Here is a 25332-nt window from a genome sequence, read left to right on the forward strand (position 1 = left end):
TGGTGCTCACAGAGGCTGGAAGATGGTATCTGGTAGCCTGGGACTGGGGTTACAGGTGGCTGTAAGCTGCCATGTGGGTACTGGGAATCAAACCCAGATCCACTAAAGATCAACCAGTATTCTTGACCTCTGAGGCTCTCTCTAGCCCCCTAGACCCATTTGATAAAACAGGCATTCAGATCTGCCTAAAAGCAGCTATTATACACTGGGAAATATGATGATGGTTATTTATAGCTCTCCAAAACCTTTGAATTTAAATCTGAAAAAAAAAAATGGCTTCATCTGCCTGTCTTGCATTTAGCCTGACAACCTCAGTGTGCACACAGTCAGTTGTGCCAGTGCTGGCCAGGGAGCACACTGACCAACAATACTGCTAGTGATTCTTGGATTCAAACCCGAGGCTTCATATTCACAACAAGTCCCAAAGATCAGAAACCCACACCCTTCTTTGTAGTAAGAATGACAGGCACAAAACAGCAACCCCTTCCCATCAAAGCTTAGCACTCAGGGAGAAATGGCAGTCACCGTACTCATCCCATGCCTTTGCTGCAAGTTACTCACTGAGCTTCTTTCTCCTGCTGCGCAGGAGTCACACGCGCCAAGAGTCACATGTGCATGCATGCGTGTGTGCACGCACAGACACATATAAATTTGTCTTTGAAAGATCTTTTATTGTCTAAAGTAAACCTGGGGTCAAAGGAACAATGGGGAGGATACAATAAGACCAAATAATGTCAAATAACAAAGTGTTTATTAAATAGAAGGTTACATATAAGCAGAAATTGAAAAAAAAAAAAAAACAACACAGATAAAGCAAAACTTCCTACACCGAGTCCCAAGAATCTATTCAATGAGAGAAATTATATGAATATGTCAACCATTTATCTAATTTCTTTTCTTCATTTAATACAAGGAGAAGTCACAAAACCAAAATATTTTTAGGCTCTAGAAGATTATTTACAGGATGGCGGATGATACGACAGACTATGGTCTTCACCTGGATTGGAAGAAGCCTCTAAGAGATAGGCTTGCCCTGGCTGGCCTTGAACTCACAGAAATGCGTCTGCCTCTGCACCTAGCATGCTGGCATTAAAGGAGTGTGCCACCATGCCCCACTGACAAGTTTTCTTTTGAACTCCCTGTTAGCTTTGTTGAATCTCAATTTTCAGCTTTTCATGTGTTTCTAACTGTATGAGACGAGCTAAACAGCTGAGGAGCTTCCTGGATGAGGGCTATTCTAGAGGTGGAGAGACCAGAGACAGTATTCTGAGAACAAGGAGTGGCTGAGACAGAGGTCTGGGTGACCCCAAGCAGGAAGCATTTACCAGACAGCCCCTGACAGAAAGTATGCAAAGCCCCAAGTCTAGTCTCAGGCAAGGAAAGCCTTCCTTAGCCTACCCTGCTATGGCTGACAACTGCACATGCTGGTCAGCATCACTTCCTCCTTGCTGGAACATCTGAGGAGACAGGAGACAACTCTGGGGCGTTCATCCGGTGTTTCCCAAAAGAACACAGGTACAGAAACAAGGCAAGTCTGAACTTTGGGGCCGAGTCAGATACACCAGGAACGACTCCAAAACATCCCTCTGTGATGCACTCTGGATCCAACCCCCCGACATGAGATTAAAGACAAAACTGACCAAATAACCTTCATATTATCAAGGTTCTAAAGAAGAAAATCTGTGTCTTACAAACACATTAAACACGATAGCAAAGCTGAGCAAAGAGAGGATTCAATAACGCCAAAGAGCAAATTACTATCAAATCAAATGGAACTGAAGGCCTAAACTAAAACATGAGATAGAAAGACACCAACTCACGCTAAAAAGGAATGTAAAGGGTCAAGGAAGGGCTGCATTACAATTGCAACATACACTTGTGTCAAAACTTAAATAATAAATGAACACCGTAAGCATAAAAAATAAAACTTTTAAATTTCATGCACCGAGAGGGCCTGCAAATTCTCTGCAACCAGAAGGTCATGGGCTTTCTCTCTGGGATGCTCCCGAATCCAGGCAAACACCAGGCATCTATGGCCACTTAATGGGAATATTTCATCTGCCTTTCCAAAGCATAAATTTCAGAAAGTGAAATTTGGCCTTCGTTCATCAAGCCACATTAGGCTCTCCGAAAACTTCTAATTTTAAAATCAAGTACTCATTTGATCCCCAGGCAAGGTCAAGAAAACAGGACAGCACAGCACTGACATTCAGGGCTGTGCCCCGTACTGCTAAGGGGTGACATCAGTGTGGCCTGTTGCTATGGTGCCTGACTGTTAATTCCTGGACGAAGGTGATGAGGCGGTGGCAGGTGAGCATCAGCAGGACGCCACCAATTTTGGCACAGAGCACTGACACGTGTTCCTCATGGCTGAGGCAAGTTACTTCTGTGGATCACTGCTTTGAGGACGTGAATACTCCTTTCTCGCTTTAAACACCAGGCAGAATTTTTCACTCCACGTAAGCAAGGCCAGGGTCTCCACTATCTTCAAGACCATAAACACAACAGGAACCAGGAAAGTCAAGAAGAAATACTTCTGACTTCTCATGTCAACTCCCTCTTGTCTCACCATCTATCAATTCATTTTCGAGTAGCATTAATATTCAGCCTCAACAAACCGGAGAAAGTATATTATTTGGGGGGAATGAAGTACATTGATAGGCTATTCCATAAGAGATGTTTGCGTCAACATGCATACGACACACAAACTAAATCCCACACCCCAAAGGTTGAAATAGTTTTATATGCAAGTCTAGCATTTATGTATGATTTTACCTTTTTTTTGTTTTTTTGTTTTTGTTTTTTTTGGGGGGGCTTCTGTAATTCACTCTTCAGTTATAGTCACCTCAAAAGGTCACTTCTCACCCTGGAAGCAAAACAAAGGGCAACACATCACAATCTGAATGACAAGGGAAGTCTGGCAATAAACGTCCAGCATCCACGCAAGCAAACCAGCAAGGAGTATAGCTGGACATCCTGGATCAAATTTTTTCAGTTCACAGAAGAAGGCCAGGAGCTCTACAACAGGGACCAGGAAAGCCAAGAAGAAACACTTCCGACCTCTCCTGTGAAAGTCCTCTTGTCTCGCCATCTATTAATTCATTTTCGAGTGGAATAACACATGACTCACGGGCCTCTGTTTTTGGAAACCGGACTGCTCCTTGAACGTGTATGTTTTCTTCATACCCGCAACATTTCTAATTTCATTAAAGCATGGGCCTTATTTTTTCCCCTTTGAAAGGCACACATGATGCTTTCTGTCATTCTGACCCTTTCAAAATAATTTTTTTTTCAAGGCACCATTTTCCGTTTGGGGAGGGACAAGGGGTTAATTGCTGATGAAAGCTGTTCACAGGATATTCCGCGCTTAGCATCTTCCTCTACCAGATCCACTACATTAGATAAAAACGGTTCGTGTCACATGAAATAAACAAGTGAAATCAAGCTTCCTAAAACACAAAGGAAGCCAGGGACACATTTCAACCCACATCTTCGCATCTGCACAGTCCCTTGAGCAGAGCTCATGTGTGCCTTTAAGAAATGTTAGACGCTGCCTCTTCCTGTCCGTGTGAACTGGAGTCTGCTGATGGCCCAAGTGAAACGGCAAACATTAGTTTTTCTTTTTTAACCGAGATCATGTTAGTAGTGAGAGGTTGTGAGGTCCACCCCACCTCCACTGACCAAATGCTAAACCAGGAGATGCTGAAGTCCTGCCCTTTTCCTAACCTGCTGATAGCCTTTTGCTTCCTGCCCAGAACAAAGCAGAACACAACAGATCCCTGTTCACCCTCTGCTCTGTCAGCCCTGGACGGGAAAGGCAAAGTCTTCCTCCTTCGCTAGGGCTGGGAAACGGCACTTTCATGCCAACCTCTGACGTGCTCACAATCAAGGGGTATGCAGATTCTTGCCATGCCGACTGGAAAAAAAGATGCAGGCTCTGAGTGAAATCAGAACTCTCGTGTTTGCTGGAAGAGGAAATTGGAGGTTTTCACCTTAAATCTTTACCTTTTGGGTGGGGGAAAACCCTAGCACGGGAGTCTAAAATGACTGCCCTGTAACCTGCCCCCGAACTTCTTTGTTGTTGTTTTCACACAAAACAATTCAGACTGAAAATGAAAACTGTGCTTTCCTGCTGATGTGTGTCCTCAGGATTGCCTTCTTGTCTCATAGCGTTAAGAGTTAAGAGAGGGCAATGGCCATCAAGTGTTCAAGGCCGACTAAAGAGGACTGAGGTACTCCCATTCCACTCAGGGCATGCAGCAGCTCCTACTGGAGAAAGGTTACTCCCCCCCCCAAAAAAAAATCAAAACTTTTAAAATTATGCTATTATCTGCATTCCTAGGGACAGAGCTCAGGGTCTGCCATATGCTAGGCAATTCTTTAACCACTCAGCTACATGTCCAGCCTTTATCAAATCTTAAACATAAAGCAAGTGGACTTTGGCAGACCCTGATCAATTCAGAGCAAGAAGGTCCCTTTCTCTCTCCTTTTTCCTGGGGTCTATCTTCGATGCATGTGTTTTAAACTACTTTATATGTTTATCTATGGAGCTGGGTCTATTTTTGCATGTTTGGCAGAAGGGCCCATAGTATTAGACTTTGCAATGCAGATGAGATTTGCTATCATATAGGCCTGGCAAACAACTGGACCTCATTAAAATTTAATTTCCAAAGAAAACTGCTGAAAGGCCTCCTTTGAATAAAGTTATCTACCTCTAGTTTTGTATCTGAACCCACAGAACAATTTCAGGTAAGTGTGGGGTCTGTTTGTCCACTCAGTGGCCTAAAAAAGCCTAGTTTGTAAGTAAATGGAGGCAAAAACAGACATTGGCTGACCCTAAAAATGTAAGTAAGTGTATTTTTCCTCTGGAGAAGCAAGTTCAAAAAGAGTGAGTAACAGTGCAATGAGACAAATGACACTCTATCATATATGCACTTAAGAAGCAGAAAACTGGTTACATTTGATTTTCACTTATGCGTCAAGTATTGTCAATAAGATGTAAAATACATTTTATAAATTTTAATGCGCACACACATCTGACCATTCATTAATTTATTTCTGTTGATTTTACTTTTTAGAAAAAGGTGTCCATTAGCAAAGTCATCTGAAATGGTATTTTCTGAGTTTTGCCACAGCAAGATTAATAGTTCAACAGCTGTTTGCCATCACGTGGAATTAAATGAAATGTGTCAATATAGAAGACAAGAAAATAAGGGTCTGGAGCTGGGACCCTAGCTGGTATCATTGCATGCTTAGGAGAATCAGAAATCAACAACTCTGGAGAAAGATATGTAATTTGCTTTTTCCCAAAGCATGAAACTTCCATTTCTAAAACTTCGTACATTTGTTGATCAAATCAATTGACTATTTACCTCTCTGACTTCTGGCAGCACACACACATACATTTGCATGTGTGTGTTTAAACACACATTTACATGTACGTACACACACACACACACACACACACACGCACGCACACACGCAGTGTAAAAGAAATTTTATCATCCTTCATCCCTCCTCCCTCCTTGTTTAAGAGGCTGCCATCACACAGGTGCCACTTTGTTTTCTTTTCTCTCTATTTAAAAACTTTCTCAGTGACTTTCTGTACTAAAAGTGAGCCAGGCATGTGGTAAACAGAAATTGATTACTTTCCTTCCTAGGGTTTTCTTTCGCAGTCAAGATCGCCTGATCTAGAATTTTCCAAGGCGTCCTCACTACAGCACGTGTTATTTACCTGGAGCTTACAAGGTGACCACAGAGCCCTCACGTGTAACTTGCCACCTGTAGGGTTAGAAACCCAACATGGCAAGGGCTTCCTCTTCCTCTTCCTCTGTTTCGCCTGCCCCTCCGTTAGAAGTTCCCTGTGCAGTGCCCTGTGGTTGCCGCCCTGCATCCAGGCTGCACTGAGTTGTGGCCCTCACTGGATCTGTGAGCTATGTAATGCAACTGCCAACTGGCATGAGCTCCTGGGCACTGAAGCATGGGTTAGTGTGACAGTGAGATCCTGCTTCACGGGGCTGGAAAGGAACAGCTACTTTCTACTTCTCTCATTCCAAGCAGAGTTCCTTCTTTCCCTTCTGCGGCAGCTAGAGTAAGTGCTTGCCACAATTCCTGCTTTCTCTTTCACACTGTGCAATCACCACCAACTGATGCTGAAGGGGACCAACATCATCTGTCCCATGCCTCCATCCACGACAGGCTGGTGGAGGAGCTGGGGTGTGCCAGTCTTTCCGGGTACATGAGGTGACCCGAGCCATCTGAGGCTCATGACAAAGGGACAGCTTGGCAGGTGCAAGGGACCAGGACCCAGCCTGTGCTTTCCTGAGGTGTAGACCAGGGCTCAAACTTCCACACTCCCACATCCTCTTACTGAACAGCACAGACTTCACTTGAGAAAATGGGTCCAAATGGGCCACTTTCCAAGGGAGTACTGCCTCTTTAAGTCATCAATCTTAACTCATTTTGGCTTTCCTGTCTTATTTTCCAGTGATTTCTTAGAAAACAGAAGGCTATCGACACATGTTTGAGTGGTTGAACACAAGGGTCATTTTATTTTCTGCACTTAAGAAAATCCACTTAGAAATCACCCCGAGAGCTTTGCCCTGTGCTCTCTGGAACTTCGATTATTGAGTCATATTTAACAAAAATTCAAAAGAGGGAAGGCAGAAAGACAAAGAAAACCTGGGGCAGGGGAGGGGGAAGGGGCAGGGAAGAACATAGTGGAGAATGAAAAGGGAAAGGAGGAAGGAAGGGCACAGGAAATAAACTGAGCAGTCCAGGCGCCTGAAGCCAGGGCTGGCCTGAGACACACCCATGGCAGCTGGTTTATAAATGCTGCATTTCCTTTACTGGTCTCTATCAAAGAAATGACCTACCACAGACCACTACATCACTGTCCAAAGCCCCTGCCGGTCCTGGGAGGGACATTTTACTGCTTTCTCTCCTCCTGGGACACATCACAGAGTCTAACTTTGGGGATATGTTCTGGCAGGCAGAACTTGAAAACCCTACACACAGTGCAACCATGTGGCATAGTTAACCCAAAGACTTGCCCAGGAAATCACGCCAGGCTGGCATCTCCCACAACCCCAGGAAGGCTACAACCACGGGCCTGTCTGATTTGGGAAGCTCATCCTCTTTTACCTTCCACTCAAGTAAAACCCTGGTCACGGTCATGTGAAAATATTTTATAGGTATCCTTTAACAGCCTGTGCGCGTTGAAAACCAAAAACAATATTTGCTGTTTTGCCTTTGAAGCGCTAACAAAGCCTTTGTTTTAGATTCCCCTTCAGTGTGCAATAAGAGTTAATAATCAAATCCATCCCAACCCCCACAAATGTTAAACAAAAAGATAAAAGAAATGCAAATAGCTATTGTCATGGAAAGTTAAAGTACCTGTCTGTATTTTTACGTGAAAACTATTATCTCTATCAATCAAAATTTAAGAATACAATAGTGCTAATCACAGAAGGTGCCCTGATGGCTTTGCTTCCTTCCCCTCTTTAAAAAAAAAAAAAAAAAGAAAGTATTTTTCCTCTTAAAAAAATGAGTATAAAAGTCATATACTTACAATTAGCAAGAATATTTGTAATTTTATCATTAAAAACCTTCGGCAGCCCCACTGCTAATAAATGCTTCTAAGTCTCTAGACTGATTGGTACCCAAGAAGACCCAAGCCCTCGCATATTTTAATAAGGTTGATGGAATTTTATTTCAGTTCTCCCAGTTTCCAACCTGCGGGGGAACAGCACACTCTTCTGTTGGAAGGAGTTACTCGGGCTGAGGCGACACTCAAGTGGGAGTAAATGCGCTTTCTTTTAAACCCAGTTCCTGCAGCCGGCAAGAGCTTTACACAGGACATGAACCTTAGACGGTTCCCCTCATCTGTTTTGACAACTTGAATCGAAATGATAAACATTCTGCCCTGAAAAGAAAGTGGAATGGCCCCAAATCGCCCAGAGTGATCCAAGTGCAGCAACTGCTGGGTCGTTTTCTAATTCACTTAAAAATAAAGATGATTTGCTAGTCCCTCAACGTGGTGCTTTCTAAAGACAGTATAAGAACAAAAAGGATAGCCAGAGCCCAGAGAGTCAAACAAACAGCCCAGGATTAGAATTCCTAGAACAAACACATAAGCCAGGATGCCATTATGGAGACTGACTGAGCCTGGAGAGATGTCCCCTCTACCAGAGAGCCAAGGGGCTGTCATTTTCCCCCAAGCAAGATCAGATTTCCTTCCCTCTCCACTGCCTCCCTAGCATCACTGCCAACATCTCAGATGTGCTATTAATATCAAGGAGGAGACCTTTCTATTTCCATAGAAGAAAACCCCTCAGATTCCAGCACAGACCTTCAGGGAGGACTCTGGCCCCCTATACACAATACAGTAGCTGAGTTTTCCTGCTTTCCTGCAGTTCAGTCTCGCACACTGTTTGAAGCCTCTTACCAGACAATGGTAGCTCTAGCTGCAGGATAGTTACAAAACAGGATTTGCTAGGATCCTGTCAAGAATAGTCAAGCTGTGCTCGCCCTCTCCCTTTTCTTTTTTAATTCCTTCCTGTCCCCAAGAGCCTCAAACTACCAGTTCAAAATTCAACCGCATTTCCTAAGAGGCACCTGTACTGGTCTGTTTCAAAGCAAGCCAGCAAGTGACACGCTGCCCAGGAACCAGGACGGCTCTCAGTAAGCACTCCGAAGGGCAGCAAAGTGCCCTCTCAACATTTGCGAAATGAAACAAAAGTATCAGCTTGGCTTGGCACACACTCACCCATTCATGGTGCCGCCGCAGCATTGCTCCTGGGGCAGGACAGGCAGGCCTCTCGCAAGACCGAGCAAAGTTCACGAGTTTGTAAGGGAGAAACTACAGGCAGCGGGAAGCCAAGTTCGGCAGGCTCTCAGGCTCCCAGGCCGGCGGCAGTGTGAGGAAGGACTGAAGGTATGTGGGCTAAACACAACAAAGCCACTGCCTTACTCTAGATTAAATATGCAGGAAGAGGCCCCTTTGCATAAACACAAACACTCAGCAAATGAACAACTGGCTCAATCAGGCGCCCGCTGTGCCTTCTACCTATCCTCCCCTGACAAGAGACAGAGGCTGTTCCAGGGGACACCACTGAACTGGGAGAGCCACCTTTCAAAGTGATGTTGCAACGATAACAATCGAAATTAATTACATTCATTAGCAATTAAGGATCCACTCCTGGCGGACGGCACTGACGGGCTGGCGAACTGCTACTTGGAAGTCCAGCTACTTCCAACACAAGCCGGCGTGTAAGGCTTCCATGTGGTTCTGCCGCAGCCTGTGTTTCAATCTCCTGTGATCAGGAGGGTTTTCGGGAAGCTTATGGTGCAGCTCCAGTCAACGGTTACATTATACACCCCTCAAGGCATCTTCTGTGTGTGTCTATAAAATATACCTAAGTAAGAGGCATATACACACACATGCATGTATCACTACATACAATCTCACACATGACACCCATACCTAAAGAGAACACAAACAAACACACATGTGCAGGGTATCACACAGCCGTATCCCTTAGCTCCCTGATCACTTAAGGAAAATAATGGGAGCTTTCCAAAAAAACCATCCCCAATGCCTGCCTTTCAAATGTCACCAGCGCATGGCCACTCATTTAAAAACCTTACCCACATAGGAGAAAGGACGCTTTTCAGTGAGTGGCCTCGGCCACTTAGCATTTCAATTAAACAATGTAATTACAGTCAACAATTTTCTCCATTTCTGCAGAAAAACATGTCATACCTCAGTGTAATCTGTCTGTAGAACCCAGGAATTTAGCAAGAGGGGAAAAACATCGTAGGGCTGGAATATTCTACCGCTTTTTACTAAGACTAAGGAATCAGCTGCTACTGGCCTCTTACCCCTCTGGTTACAGCAACTTGTTGGTCTTAGTAACTTAATCATTATTTTTTTTCTCTATTTTTGTCTTTCAGTTTACAAATTACAAATTAAATGTAGAATTCTAATTCCATAGTTTAAGGATGAAGGGCCAAGCATTTTTTTTTTCATTTTTTTATGTGCACATGCTTGCACAGATGTGAGAGACATCAGAGAAGACCCTGAGAACCTGTAAAGTTTGGTTCTTCCCTGGCTACAGTAGAACTCATGCCCTCAAGCTTGCTGGACAGCATCTTTACCCCCTGAGCCATCTGTCCAGCAGCCAATTGTTTTTTAATAAATTTTACAGTATTTCATGATTTCAAAAGGCACGTAAGGATGACTATGTTCAATTACTCGATTCTAAGCCGCACAGAACTGTGGGGCACCAATTCAGCTTGACAGCACCTGCCTATATAATATTTTGTGCTAAAAAGAGTAGAACGTGGCTCCTTCCCAGCCTCAAGAGGAAGCACTGCCTCCAGAGAGAGGGGCCATCACATCACTGGCCGCAAAAACTGAAGATCCACCCTTCAAAGAAAAAAAAAAAACAAATTTATAATATTAAAAAGAAACGCCTGCTTTAAACACAGATAATGGCAGCTACGAGAGACAAACAAAATAAAATTTAAAAAGGTTCCCACGCCCCAAAGAACAAAAACATGGGTCCTGGAGAAACTCCTGCTCTGTTCACTGTCGTCACTTGACATGACCTTCCAAAGCAACTCATCCCCATGGGTAAGAGTGGTCTAGCCTTGATGCAAGTAAGACAAAGAACAAAAACTATCATCGATCTATCACGGGGAAGAAGCTCCTGCCCACCCTACTGTTTTTTTCTAACAACTATTTTGGCAGCTTGAGTGGTCGTTATACGGTATACTTGCTGGCTCATCCACAGCACACTGAGTGATCTAATGGAAGGGTGGATGGCGGAATCCAGTATTAATGAGCTGTACCGTGTGAACCTGGATGACACTGAATATATGGTACAATTATAGGTAGCATCTGATTCCATAGGTATTAGATACCGTACTCTAAATTAATATTTTAATGAGGACAGTGAAATAAAGACGACAACCCAGGTAAGAGATCCCTGCGTAGGCTCAGCCTAAGCTTATTGCTGGAAGGCTCTCAGACACAGGAGCCAACGACACAGACAGGGATTGGGACAGAAATCCATATGCAAGCTCTGCAGACTGAGTGACATGTACTGATGTACAGAGTCAAAGATGTCATCCTCACACGAGCTCCACTTGCTGTAACCTAGAGAGGGAACGAAGGGGGAGGGGAGGGGGCCATGGCAGCTAGAGCTCCAGAAAATAAACAGGGTGTACAGTTTCAAAGGCTCCAGACACAGGCTTTTCATTGTTCAAGCCAATTATCAGCGGAAAATAATAACAACAGATGGATCTGGAGTCACTGACTTTTCATATGCACTTCTCTGGGCTGAACAGATGAAGAAATGCGAGAGCTATCTCAAAAAGGCAAAACATCTTAGAGTGAAAGAACTCCACAGTCCAGATGGGGACCTTCTAAGTCTGCCGATTATCTTCTTAGCGCTCTAAGATAGACTTACTGCAACATTTTAAGAATTGATCCGATATGGTGCCTACAACCGCTTCACTAATGGAAGGGGTCGCCTCAGACTTAGGCGAATGCCTCAAGGGCTGGACAGTGGGTTTCCTGTTGGCTAGCCAGGGACTGTATGCTCCCACTCAAACTAGAAACCTGTGCACCAAGGGAGAACAAACCATCCTCCATCCAAGGAAAGATAAACGAAAGCTCTGTAAAGGATGTTAATTATCCTGAACCATTCCACCATGATGGGGATAGGGGGAAAATGGCCCTGAAGTAATTTCTTATTAAAAGCCTTCTGTGATAAAATGTCATCCTTTGTAAGTAATGACAGCATTTTAAACACCCTTCACCACCTGTGACTGCAAAAGATACTTTGCTTTTAGTCTAAAACAAATATAAGTTTCTATATAAGTTTCATATAAAAGTATAAGGAGATATAAATTTTCTAATAAATGCCAGCCGCACACTTGGGCAAAACTCATCACACCTGTATTAACCGCCTCTCAATAACTTGGACACTGCCAAGTCAGGTTTGTGACAGAACCCTGTAAACTACAACCTGAGATCCTGTAGTAAGCAACGGGGAAAGTAAGTTTCTCATCAGACAGACCTCATTTATATTTTTCCTTCCCTACCACCACCTAGACACCATAAATTCCACATGCATACTTTGCAGAAATCTCTCCCTGAATTGATATAAAATATGGTTGAAGTCACCATGTTAAGAAAAAAGAAAAACCGATCGGCCTGCCACTATTTACCAACACACTTAACATTAAATACACACACACAGAGATACACACACACATTGCTGTGAGGACACTCTTGACTTCACAAGTTCATAATATAAGTTTGAAAAAAAAAAAAAAAAACAAACCCAGCAAGGCTTTTCTTTCAAAGCACTCTGACAAAAGTAAATTCGTAGCAGAACACACAGGCACGAAGAGGAAAATATCGCCAAGGGCGAAATTCTGCAACTGCTTTAAGAAGCAAACAAGAACACAAAAGATGTGTAACGCAGCCATCTGGCTCTCCTCATACTATATCAATGCCTCGACTTTATCCCCGCCCCCTGAGCCCGCCCACACCCATGCCACAAACCAAATGGCTTTACTTATGTTTCCTGCGCAGCGAATTTACACAAGGCAGCCAGGAGGCTAAAGTTGATTGTGTGTGTGTGTGTGTGTGTGTGTGTGTGTGTGTGTGTGTGTTCTGAATTCCCCCCCACTTCAGTGATTTGTTATCATTCCTATTTACAGTGGGACTTCTTGGTAAAACCTCTGAGAACTTCATTGTGTTAAAGCCACTGTCATGTGAATCTAGGGGTTCAGTTTCAAGAAAGGCACCCTTCAAAAAGTTCACCTCTGCCTTCTTGTGTTTTCTGCTAGAAGCCTACTTCAGATATAAACATGTGAAAAAATGTTGCTGAATTTGTAATAATCAGAGCCTTTCTTTTTTTGGCACAAAATACCATTTATTAGTTGACATGGCTACCCTAACCCCAGTCACCTCTCTCACTGGAATTAATCCATACTTGACTTAGTCTGTGAACATTTACTGGTCAATACTATGTAATCATGAGCTTGCTAGACAACAGAGCACCAAAATCCAAGATTCTCCTGTGTATGGCAGGACCTGCGTGGTCATTAAACCAGGAACTCTACAGTTTTTTTGTTTTTTTTTTTAAGTTTTCACAAAGTATGCTGATACATTTATTAGATCTTTCTGTCTGCATGACACAAAGTCTGGACAGGGGAAGTTACAGATGTGTTGAGATCCAGATGCGTTCAAAAGATGGAAATCAAGACTTTTAATGAAAACTTCTGTTTGAATAAAATCAACAAAATCAATGCTTTCTGCCATGGGGGTAATAAGAAAACAAGATAATAAATAGCTTTCACTGCCCTACTTTGCTCCTGGCTTTCCTGAATGAGCGGCTGGAGTCAGGGATCTGACCATGGACAAAAACTTTCAACAGGGTCGCGTCAGGTTCTGCCCTGGGCATCTCTACCCACAGAGGTCTCTGGCCTACACAGCGCTGGTCATCTGTGGGACACACACAGTGAACCCAGCCACCGGATGAGGCATTCATCTAATTGTTTAAGCCTGCCCCGGTGTCTGGGCCCCAGTTGGCAGACACAGCTCATGGCTGCCTCCCAGACCCAGGCTAGCACAGCTGGGGCTTGACAACAAGCTCTCAAGGAGCACATCTGGCTCTTGGTGGCTCTCATCTGCAGCGAAAGGGATTCGGTTTGGTTTTTAGGTGAAGCATAGCAAATTGAGAAGGCAAGGGGATTCACCTTATTTGTACATTTGGTTCTGTGATAAAATGTCAGTATACAAACTGCAAAAAAGGAAGGGCCAGTAGTTGACTTCTTTTTGTATCCCGGGGGGTGGGGGATGGACAGCAGCTCTCCACGGGACGAGTCCAGTGAAACCAACAATGCTAACCAGGTCAAGGGTTGCTTGAGAGCATCCCGGTAACCTCAATCTGGTTCTTTTGTGCCTCCCTTAGACTACCCACTGACTAACAGTCCAGGGTGCACTGAGAAGAGAAGGGACTCTACAGCTAGATCTTATGAGCATGTGGACACTCATGAAGAAAGCCCTTTGCCTTCCCTGCATGGACAGAAGGACTTCCAAGTCTCCTTCCCTCAAAATAACCGCCTCTAAGTGCCACACATCTGCCCTTTAGTGGCCCTTAAATCGTAAAACTTGGCAGAAATGTACCCCAAGTGCCCATGAATGGCCTGAAAGCATAATCCAGATTCTTGATCACCAGAGAAATCGCCAGATTCATCATCACCAAATGATGAGGCAACTGTTCCTGGCACTCTGTCATTCCATTTCCTTTCCCAGGCCTCTCTTCCTGGCTCCTCTGATACCTGCAGTTCTCAGCCCATGAGATACTCAACTCTGACCCAACCTTAGGTATTTCCAAAGCTCACTAGCACTTAGAAATGCCAACGTAAACCAAGAGTATCAAGGCTGGAGCGTACACTCTTGGCTCTTTAGCCAGAAAGGAGATGGCATTTTCAAAATGCTAGGCTAACAAAGACAATTAAAGAAACTGTCACCCTGGTGTCCATACATCTTTCCCAAATGTCCCAGGAATCTGGCTAAAGAGAGGAGATCTTTGATGCAAGCCTGGCATAGCCTTCCACATACGATTCTGTTCCTCCAGGACATAAAGTGACAGTACCAATAAGAATGGCCGAAACGGGCAGGTGCCTCGGACCAGTCAGCATTTGTCTTCCAGGAAACAAAATCTTTCCAGAGAGCTTTCAAAAAGCTGGTGTCAAACCCACCACGTTTTCTAGCATAGAAGGCACTACAGAGGGGGAGTAGGGAGTATGTTTCTAAGAGGGTTGAACAGGACTGTCTCTAGGCAGGAGAATGTGGGCTTGAAGCTACTTTGGAAAGGAACTGATTAGTTCATGAAAGAGAGAAAAGGTGGCTGGTGAGACAACTGAGTCAGAAACGTACTTGCCAGGCAGGCACAAAAATCTGAGTTCAAATCTTCCACGCTTATGGAAGAAAGCAAAGCACAGAGGTATGCAGTAGCCAACCACATTGCTGGGGAGGCAGTGACAAAGGACCTGTGGGTGCCCAGCCGAATCTGAATGCTCTAGGTTCAAAGAGAAAGGCTAATTCATCCGGGAAGCGATTAATGGTCACACTAGACATCAACCTCTGGCCTCTACATGAAGACATGTGCACTTGCACATTTGTACACATGTGAGCGTAAGCACGAAGGTGGATAAAAAAAAAAGAAGCATAGGCATGATAGCACATCTGAAATTCCACACATTGGGAGGCAGAGATCACTAGTTCACCTAAGACCTAGCAAGCTACAGAGCAAAAACTGTTCTCAAAAACAAATGAAAAGAGGAAGGGGATGGTAGGGGACCGGAAGAGGGGGACAAAGAAGCTACCTCAAAAACAACCCTGCTCCCCCCTCCCCCCACATATTTGAAACTCACCATAGGAGAATTCCCTTCCACAGTTTCATAATCACACAGAAAGGTTAAGATAATCATGGGAGAAGAACACACGAGGCTATGTGACTGTGCCCAGCGCAGAGGAAACTGGGGTTTTTCAGGCTTCACCAGCTCGGTGATCAAGGTTAACTTAACTCAATGTAAAATTGTCTGCACTACGTTTCTACAGGCTGTTATCTATCTCTGCTTGCCAGCCACACTATAGGCTAGAAAGCAGAGCGTGCCTGCTTACACACAAACACTAACAGAAGTTAGAGTTCTTAGTTTTTGTTCTTCTCAGCATTAGTCAAAGAGTCAGTGACCTGTATTTGGGTCTCTCCCACCTCAGTGGAGGCAATTCATTAGTAAGAGAGGAGCCATGATGGAAGGTTATAGAGTCTGCCTGTCCCCAAAATGACCCAAAAGGGCTTAGGCGAGCTCTTCAAAGGAGGCAGGAGAGGGATCCGGTCTGGAACCCCAAGGCACTGAAACACATTTTCTTGCATGTTTCAAAGTCTGTGTGTATAGATTCTGTTGCTGATTTAGGATCTTAAACAGTTTGTTTATTTTTTAAATGCCTTTCAGCTCACCTTTAATAACATGTTTCTTTGACTTGGCTGAACTGTGCCTCAGAAGAATTACAAGCGGGAATATGGCAGGGTAAAAGGTTCAGGGCACTAATCCACACCTGGTCCACGTAAAAAAAGGGAGGGCTGCTCATATTTTCCACACAGAAACAAGCCTTTTTATATGAACCAGCCTCTCACTTGACTGCTACGGCACTCTCAACACCATACATCCTTCTGTGCGCCTCACCACAGATTTATCTCCTACTCATACCATGAGGCTTTACCAGTGACAGCAATGATGATGGTGATGGTGGTGGTGGTGGTGGTGATGGTGAAGAGGAAGGGAGAGGAGGGGGCAGGAGTAGCAAAAATCTAGGAAAATGTAGAGGCACTACTTAACTAGAAATCCCTTTGCCAAGTTTTGCCAGTAACAAATGATGTGTGTGTGTGTGTGTGTGTAACAAATGACATATATGTACAAACACATATATATCTTTATCTAGCTTTATATCTATGTCAGAATTGATTTGAGATGAACTCAGAAAATGCTGTGTCTCTTCTGTGACTAGACTTCAGATTTCTTCTGTAAAATTATGTCTCAGACTTTTAAGAAATGTTAAGCTCAGATGGGGAAGTCTCATGGTGAAGAAGAGAAAGTGCTGTAAGATACTTTTGAGGGTCTAGTGAAACCACCTTGTCATGCACCACAGATTCCAATACATGGTAGGGACTCGAGCACTGAGAATAGGGCCGTTAGCCCCTGACTCCCAACCTCACAGGAAAATAATGTCCAGAGAACAGTCCCTGGAAATGGTATCTGTTTAAGTCGGGCATTTAGGAATAAGGCCCTTTGACCCAGAGAGCTCAGGAAATGGAGAGAGGAGCCAAACATGTGACAAAGACTGTGCCGGGCCTATGTATGTAAGGCAAGAATTGTTCAATTCCATTCTCCAAGCATCCCGGATTTTCCTCTCACTCTGTTGCCAAGAAATTTTCTCTTAATCAATGCTGGTTTGAAGGGGAGAAGGAGCTATCCCCATACATTCTCTAAGAGGCAACAGACTACAGCAAGAGTCCACTGGAAGGCAAGAGATGGGTTCTGTTCTGAGACCCACAAGAAATCCTTCTGGAAAGAGAAGCCCATTCCTCCATCTAGGTTCCTTGCTGATGACAGAGATGACACTTAGTTATGTGTAATTTTGTTTTAAGAAGCCAGGAAGAAATGTAACACTTCACAGCCATTTTCAGAGTGAGTTCCTGGGCACTGAGAAAAATGAACAATGCGTGCAGCTCAAACGTTCTACTCCGCTCTCAGAAACAGTAGGGAGAACGAGCATTTCTCTATCATACACTCTACATTTCCACAGGAGCACTGAGCCATTCCATGGGCTGGGTTGCATGGGAAGGAGAGATTCCCCATTATGGCTGTTTCTGTCAACCTCAAGGACCTTCCATGCCACCATGACTCAAAAGTCACCCACACACTCTGCTGGCTGCCATGACGCCATAGTGTCACTTGATCAGGTGTGTGGTACCGTGTGGTATGAATAAATACTTAGCCACAACCACATATTAAATAAGAATTCTCAAAGGCAGACCCCAAAGACAAAGACGTTTCTATATAGAAATATGAACTAAGAGTTTAAATAAATGGGCCCACTGGAAAAAAAAAGTTCTAAAGTAGCAATATAAGCTATATTTAATAGCAACAAAAAAATATTTTCCTTTTGGGGAAACAATTTAGGCTTCTCAAAGCTACTGCCTTTCACATGACTTGATACAGCATCGATGATTTTTCATTTCTTAAAACACAGATGTGAGGCCCCCCCCATTCTCCTTCCTAAGTGTTGATTATTTCTTAATTAATCTTTCTCCAAATACAACACTCATCTAAGAAGGTATTTTGGTATTCTTTCCCCATTGTTATTTTCTTAAGCATTGAATATAACACATCCCAAAGAACATATGTTTTCAAAGAAGGAAAAAAAAAAAAAGGATCTAGACCTAATACACAATGAAAAATAAATCTAAAGCAGCCTTCTGGTCTGACATGAGAGTATAAAAATGATAGGAGCAAGAACAGCTAAGTTTACATACTTTTCATTCACAACTGCCGCTCTGAAACCACAATACCTTTAAAACGACATTTTAAGGAAACAGATACGGCAAGGCTTTGGTCCCAGCGAAATGGTGCAAACACTGAATTAAAGGAGCTTTTCTTTTCAAGCAACTAACCCTGAGAACAGGCACATTTTAAAAGAAAAGAGTGACTCACTTTAAAAATAACCTACGATAAACACAATAACTGTGAATCACAATAACTCTACCTCACAAGATTTTGTTTTCTTTCCTTTTTCCTTTAAAACCACCAAGACTCAGACATCCAAACACAACTTCCGGGACAAGGGAAACAAGTCCTCTCTTCTGGGTTAATATTTCTTGGTGTGTTAAAGGCTTCTTGGTGGGGATCTCTGGGCTTTCAATGGAAAGGCACACAAGAGGCCCCTATCTCAGTAAGAGAGGCAGGCTCTTCCCTTGAATAAACGAAAATAACATACAATTAAATCAGATTCAATTAATAAATTACTTTGGTGGACCTCGAAGGCCAAGTCCTATTTAATTACATAATTTAAAAAATATTTGCACATTGCAATCACCGAAATCGGCTCTGAGGTTTCATCATACACACTTAACACTTGAGTTAGAGAACAAATTTATTTAATAAATGCAAGCCTAAGTGCTAGAAGGCCGCAGCACTCAAACTGCAAAATCACTTAGCACACCCTCAGAGAAAGCAAATAAACTTTCCCAGTATTTAGAGGGAGGCTGCTGTTGAATGTCAGGAAAGGCTGGCTGGCTTTTTGTGTTTTCTCTCTCATGTGCTGCTTGTAAATCTGACCATTCAGAGAGGTGATTAGAATACAGCTAATGGACGAAATGAGTCCAGTTAAAGATAACTAGAAGATACAGTAAGGTGGGAGATGTCAAGGACTCAGTAGTAAAAAGCTCTTCAGAGCGAGAAAGAACGAAACAAAGAGAAGCAGTGTTCGCTCCCCATCACTCACTCTGTGGAATACCAAAATACACCATAAATTAACATGGTTCCTGGGGGTAAAGAGGCGTTCCATTAGGAAGGCACACACAAATCTAGGGATGAGGAGGATGGCCATAAAAAGGCTAGAGTTACAGGCACCCCAAAGAGGGAGGGGCAGAAACATTTCAAAATGACTAGATCCCCTAGGGTTGATGGGGAATGGGGAAGGGGAGGGAATGGGGTGACAATGTAGCCATGGTGGAATTTTCTAGAAGACTGCTGGTCAGGCTTGACATCATGACTTGTTTTTCCCTTGATAGGCATCTCTGTCAGGGTATGCACTCGGACAAACCACTAATGACCACCTGAGGCCTTTAACAGCAGTGTTGAGGCACTTCTCTTAATGCCAACGGCCTCCAGGGTAGCATGACAGTGGTGCTGCTGCTGCTGCTGCTGTTTGTGGATCTTAAAGATTTGCTGGGTGGCCTGGCAGGCATGGCAGCGAACACCTTTAATCCCAGGTGTTGGGAGGCAGAGGCATGCAGATCACTGAGTCCCAGAACAGAGAAACCCTATCAAGAGAAAGAAACCAAACCAACCAAACGAAAAGATCTGCTGAGTGTAATCTTCTATTGAGCTGTTTCTAGAAGGTTCTATGCTTACCTCGGAAATAGCCCTAAGTTGTTACAAGCTAAAGGTAAGATGTCAGCTTTTCACAATTTTTAAGGAAGGTTGACATAAGGGAGCTGGGCGCCACTCTGCAGTCATTGCTCAGCTCTGGAATAAGGTAATTCTCTCAATCCCACATCACCTCCTCTCACCTTTTGGAAATGTTTTTCTTCGTACATCCATGTTTATGTAAACGGGTATGTGTACATACATATATGCCTGTGGACACATGTGGAGCCCAGACGGCACCACTTGGTATCTTGCTCAGTAGATCTCCATCTAATGTTTTTAGGCAGGTCTCTCACGGAGTTAAGAGCTTGAAAATTCGGTGAGTGAGCCAGAAATTCTGCTGTCCCTGGCTCCCTGACACAGATTACGGACAGATGTTGTCCACAAGCCTTTTTGTTGGGGGTAGTGAGCTTTTTGTGTGGTGGTCATATGAAGAGTATATGGCTCTTATAGACAGTGGCCCACACAGAGGATATGGCTGGCTTAGGCCAACCAGATCCCTGCTTGAAAATTTTTAGGGCACCTCTGCCACCAAGGAGCAGGTGCATGCCACGCTGTCGTCTTATAACGAGTCAGCCATTGCCGTGGATCAGTGGTGGGCCTTCAGGTCATGGAGCCTGGTGGAATATAGCCTGCATGCTCTTCCTGTGGCCAGACAGAGAGTCATCTCTTTTCCATTCCATCTGTAACTCATGGGCCTACCACAGGCTTCACACAGACTTCTGTAATTCCTTCCAAAGGCTCTTCCCTACTGTCAGATACATTCCCCTAAAGCCACCCATCTGGAAAACAACCAAATCCTGTAAAGCAGAGACCTCAAATCTCATTCCACCTGAAAAAGCTCCCCTAAAGCATCCTGCATTATCATCCTTAGAATTCTCCATACTTTAATTTTTTTGATATTAGAGTAATTTTTAACAATTAATAATCAGGATCTCAAGTACCTTTACTCTCCCCCCACCCCACAACACAGGGTTTCTCTGTATAGCCTTGGCTGCCCTGGACTCACTTTGTAGACCAGGCTGGCCTCAAACTCACAGAGATCCACCTCCCTCTGCTTCCCTGAATGCTGGGATTACAGGTGCACACCACATCGCCTGGGTCCTTTACTCTTACAGCACACTCAAACTTACTTGTTTTTATGTGCATTTCGTCTGCATGTACGCAGGCGCACCCTGTGCATGCCTCGTGCTTGTAGAAGCACGAGAAAGTTGGGAGCTGCCTTGCAGATGCTGGAAAATGAACCTGGGCCCTCTGCAAGAGCAGCAAGCACTCTTAACTGTGAGCCATCTCTCTGACCTCCAACGCTATAATACTTAATGTTGAATGCATGGACCACATTGCCTCAAACCGATCTTGGTTTCCTAAATGGGAGAATACAGCTGAAACATCCAGAGACATTCTGAAGATCCTCATAATGGCAGAACCTTTGCGTGACTCTCTTCAGCTCCCTTCCATCACCAGTAGATACTCACGTATGCCCTGCAAGCTCTCATCTCCAGGCTCCACATGGGTCCGGCCTATTATCATCAGCTCCAGGCCCTCTGACTAGAGAAGTCTACCTGTTCCATGTAACCCTGCTGCAAGTGTCCCTCCCTCCCAGAAGCCCTCCCTAGTCATGCATTAAATCAGTGTCTCTTTGGCTAGTCAATACCTGCAGTGCTGATGTGCGCAGGAGTGACTCCATTTCATATCATCAGTGGTGTCTCCTCATATCCCGCATGCCCTGTCTACAGAAGATGCTTCACAAACCCTGATGAATAGCACCGAAGAATTCAAGTAAACAAAATTAACACCAGTTTTCTTTCTTTGGTTCCTGCATAAAATGAACTCTCTCTATCCTTGGGCTCTTCCCCTCAAATGCTCAATAGAGTGCAGCCAAGCAGATCATGTCCGCATAGTATTTGTTCATGCCTCTGAAGAGAGAAGAAATGGATCATGGCTGATATTTATGTGAATGACTGAGATAGAATGTGAGCAGAACTCCCTACACTGCCTTGAAGTAAAATCACCTTATTGTTCCTAACACGGGGCTGAGGAAATAGAATGAGTGAGGAAGCTATAAGAATTTAATCTAATCGACTTTTTATAAATACCAATTGAGATTCGCTATGCACCAAAAATGTAATTACCCTCCCTCTACCAACAGCACCCTAATTTAAACTCCGGACCCCCCTCCTCCCTTTCCGGTTATAAGACAACTTTGCATTAAGGTCCTAGATGAGCTGTAATGCCATTCCTTCTGTACTGTGGTCTGCTTAACTTCAGCTTTAATAGCACCGTCAGGTGCCTTCCTCGAGCCACTCAAACTTTACTTGACAGACAGTCTGCAAAGCCACAGGGGAAAGAAAGAGCTGTCACCCACCACACCAAGATCCTCTAATCTTTGGCAGTTCCGGTAAGGCCATCGAACCCAAACTGCTACTGTCAATCAGAGGCCATCCCAGACTCAAGCAACTGCATCCCTTGCGGTACCAAAATGCACAAGCCAATTTCTGCTACAAGCAGGTGGGTTCTACACAGGAACTCAGGACTAAACACATCAGAATAAACGGTTTCAGTTCAATTAAAGGCAACTAACTGGTGGCAATACTCGAATCTCATTTCCCTAGATGGCGATCATCATGTTATCTCTGATACCTCATCAGTGGTGGCGTAGGAAGGTTCTTGTGATGGTCTAATATGGCAGTATGTTTTGTATGTATGTGTGATCCAAAAGTGTGTATTAAGAGAAGGTAATTTTTTTTTCTTTTACACAAGAACTCACCGTATCCATGCTGACCTCAAACATGGAATCCTCCTGTTTCAGCCTACACACTAATGGGTTTACAGGCAGGAGCCACAACATCAACTCCCACATCAGTCTATCACTCTTTCAGCAATTCATCCAGTATTTACTAAACACGTTTTGGGAGCATGGTTGACACTTGACCCCTGCCCTAAAACTGCTGAGAATCAAGACCGGTGCTGGCCAAAATAGTAGTCACAAGCCATGCCTAAATGAATTCAAACCAGACCAAGCTAAAAGCTCAGGTCCTGCTGAAGGTGGCTAAGCTCCTGCTGAGACAGGGAGAGCATCTAGCATGGTGGACAGTTTTGGTAGAGAAGCTGCTCAGCACTGCAGAGTTCGGCCTCAGCTCTGTCTTCAAGGGCAGCCCGGAAAGAACAAGTAGAACCATTTCACACGCTGTAAGTACTAAGCTGGCAACTGGGAAGATCCCCTGCTGGAAAGGGCATCCTTCAGGCATCCCTGGTGGCATAGGGAATCCATGAAGGGTCAAACACATACAATGGGGTGCTCCAAGTTGTGGGAGTAAACTACCCGAAGAAAGGAGCTTGCAGCTAATATATGTGGAAGAAGAGGCCAGGGATAAAGATGGCGGGGGTTAGGACCCAGTCATAAGGTATCACACATCTAACCAGGGGTCTGGACTTCACTCTGAAAACAGGGACAAGGAAGTGGTGGAGTGACTCTCAGATGTGTATGACAGATGGCTAACCATGCTGACAAAGTTGAGCAGAGGTTCTCAACTCTGGAGATAGACATGAGAACTCCTCCGTGGAGCTCTGAAAAATGCTGACGGCACAGCCCATACCCAAACTGAATTAAATCTGTTTCTGGGCATGAGGCCCAGATCTCAGTAAGTTTCAAAATCTCAAAGCGACAGGGTACAGTTAGGGTTGAAAACCAATGCAGATGACAAATAAAAAGGATTGAGGTTAAGCTCGAATGAAGAAGTACAGGAAGATCGTACGGCAGAGGTGCCACCGAGACATCACGGTACCTCCTCTTTCACATAAATGAAGCCAATACAAAGCAAGGGTGGAGAGTACCAGGTGACCCTAAGCTAATGTGATGTGGACATGGAGAATACAAGCAGCAAGGAAAAGCAGACTACAAGGCTGGAGAAAGAGCTCAGGGTGAAGGTCTCTCTCTAACAAGCAAACAAAGCCACAGAGTTTAACCCACACAGAGGTAAAAGAGAACTGAGGTAAAATGTCCTTCTATCCCCACATGCATGGCATGGGGGATACATACCCACACACTGAGAAAAAAAACAGCAAAACATAATCCACTGCTACTCCGGGCCAGTGTAAACTAGGATGAGGCAAACTGGAGTTCAGAAACACAGATACAACGAGGTGACTTTTAGAGGTGTCTCCTCCCACGTCCCTCAAAGCATTTGCTAAAAAGGTCCATTGAGCTGAAGAAAGCCAAGGCTGACCTGCCCCACCTGATTATCTTCTTTGGATGCCATTTTTAATTTAGAATATTTGCACAGACATAATCCGTTATCTCTGTGTTGGTACCAAACTCTAAGACAGGGATTTAACTCTCAGTCATAAAGTCCCAGTCAGAAGGAAACTTCATACGGTATTTTTCGGGTGCTTGACTTGGACAGCCATCTATCACCTGAGGTCAGGTGTAGTGTATTCTACTTTCGGTTTCTATCTTTTTTGGTTTTGGTTTTGGTGTTTTTTTTTTTGTTTGTTTGTTTGTTTGTTTTTTCTTTTCAAGACATGATTTCTCTGTGTAGCCTTGGCTGTCCTGGACTCACTTTGTAGACCAGGTCTACTTGAGGTTTCTAGTGAGCACTGAAAACGTTTCTGATTTTGAAGCAGTTGGGGTTTCACACTTTGAGATTAAAGATGGTCAGTCTGGGTTTGGCTGGACCGTGCATGGAAAAGTCAAGAGCCAAGAGGAAGACAAAGAATGAATTTCATAGAATGTTTACAGAATCTGTTAGGTAAAATAGTGTCCTTAATGCTTTTTCCTATGAAAATAGCAGCCCATGACATGCACTTTAAAGTTTTGTTTTAATCTTATCGAGTCCAGTGTCTGTATTAATGGCTTCTCGGGCTGGCAACAGACACAGGACTAGGCTCCAGAATCTTTTGCTAGCTGCATAGCCTGGAAAAATCATTGCACTCCCTGGCTTTCAATTTTTTTTTTTAACAGCAAAAAGAATACATAGAGCTGAAGTGAGATACTACTTTGAGCATTCCGTCACATGTCTTGGGGAGCAGAAATTCTATGCACGCTGCATTCACGCTAAGGAGACTGCTCTGTGGTTGTAAAGTGCTTGCTATTCAGGCTCAGGGATCTAAATTCAATCCCCAGTCCTCTAAAACAAACAAAACAGGGTTGGAAAGATGGCTCGGCAGTTATGAGCAAGCCTGGAGGCAGGATTTGATTGCCAGCACTTTTCTATTGCTGTGCTAAAACACCGTAACTAAGGGAACTTCTTGTAGAAGGAATCGTTTATTTAGGCTTACGGTTCCAGAGAGATCAGAGTCCATCCTGGTGAAAAAGTGTGGAAGCAGTGTGAAGGCATGGTGGCTGGAGCAGCAAGCTGAGAGCTCATTTCTTATACCACAAACAGGAAGCAAAGAAAGTGTACTAGGAATGGCAGGAGGCTTTGAAACCTCAAAGTCTGACCCCACTGACACACTTCCTCTAGCAAGGTCACACCTCCTAAACAGCATCACAAACTGAGAATCATGGGTTCAAATGCCTTGAACCATAGTTCATAGTTCATACCTTGAATGCCAGGTGGCTCACGACCGCCTATCATTTCCGTTCCACGCCCCAAG

The 25332-nt window shown here is 44.1% G+C and overlaps 1 protein-coding gene across 9 annotated transcripts in view; it reads right to left on the reverse strand.

The window, feature by feature from the left end:
• Foxp1 (forkhead box P1) overlaps positions 1–25332 on the reverse strand; it is a 587261-nt gene that overhangs the window by 326663 nt on the left and 235266 nt on the right. For 6 of the 9 annotated variants that reach the window (XM_060383854.1, XM_060383852.1, XM_060383853.1 and 3 more), the window contains exon 4: positions 2776–2866. The exons of 1 other annotated variant lie outside the window; for it this stretch is intronic. The gene's annotated coding sequence lies outside the window, so the exon portion shown is untranslated. Of the gene's footprint in view, positions 1–2775; positions 2867–8767; positions 8960–25332 lie in introns of those variants that run through there. 2 more of the 9 variants (XM_060383856.1, XM_060383848.1) reach the window with 2 other exon arrangements.

This window comes from Meriones unguiculatus, chromosome 5 (genome assembly GCF_030254825.1).
Source record: "Meriones unguiculatus strain TT.TT164.6M chromosome 5, Bangor_MerUng_6.1, whole genome shotgun sequence".
NCBI classification, from domain to species: domain Eukaryota; kingdom Metazoa; phylum Chordata; class Mammalia; order Rodentia; family Muridae; genus Meriones; species Meriones unguiculatus.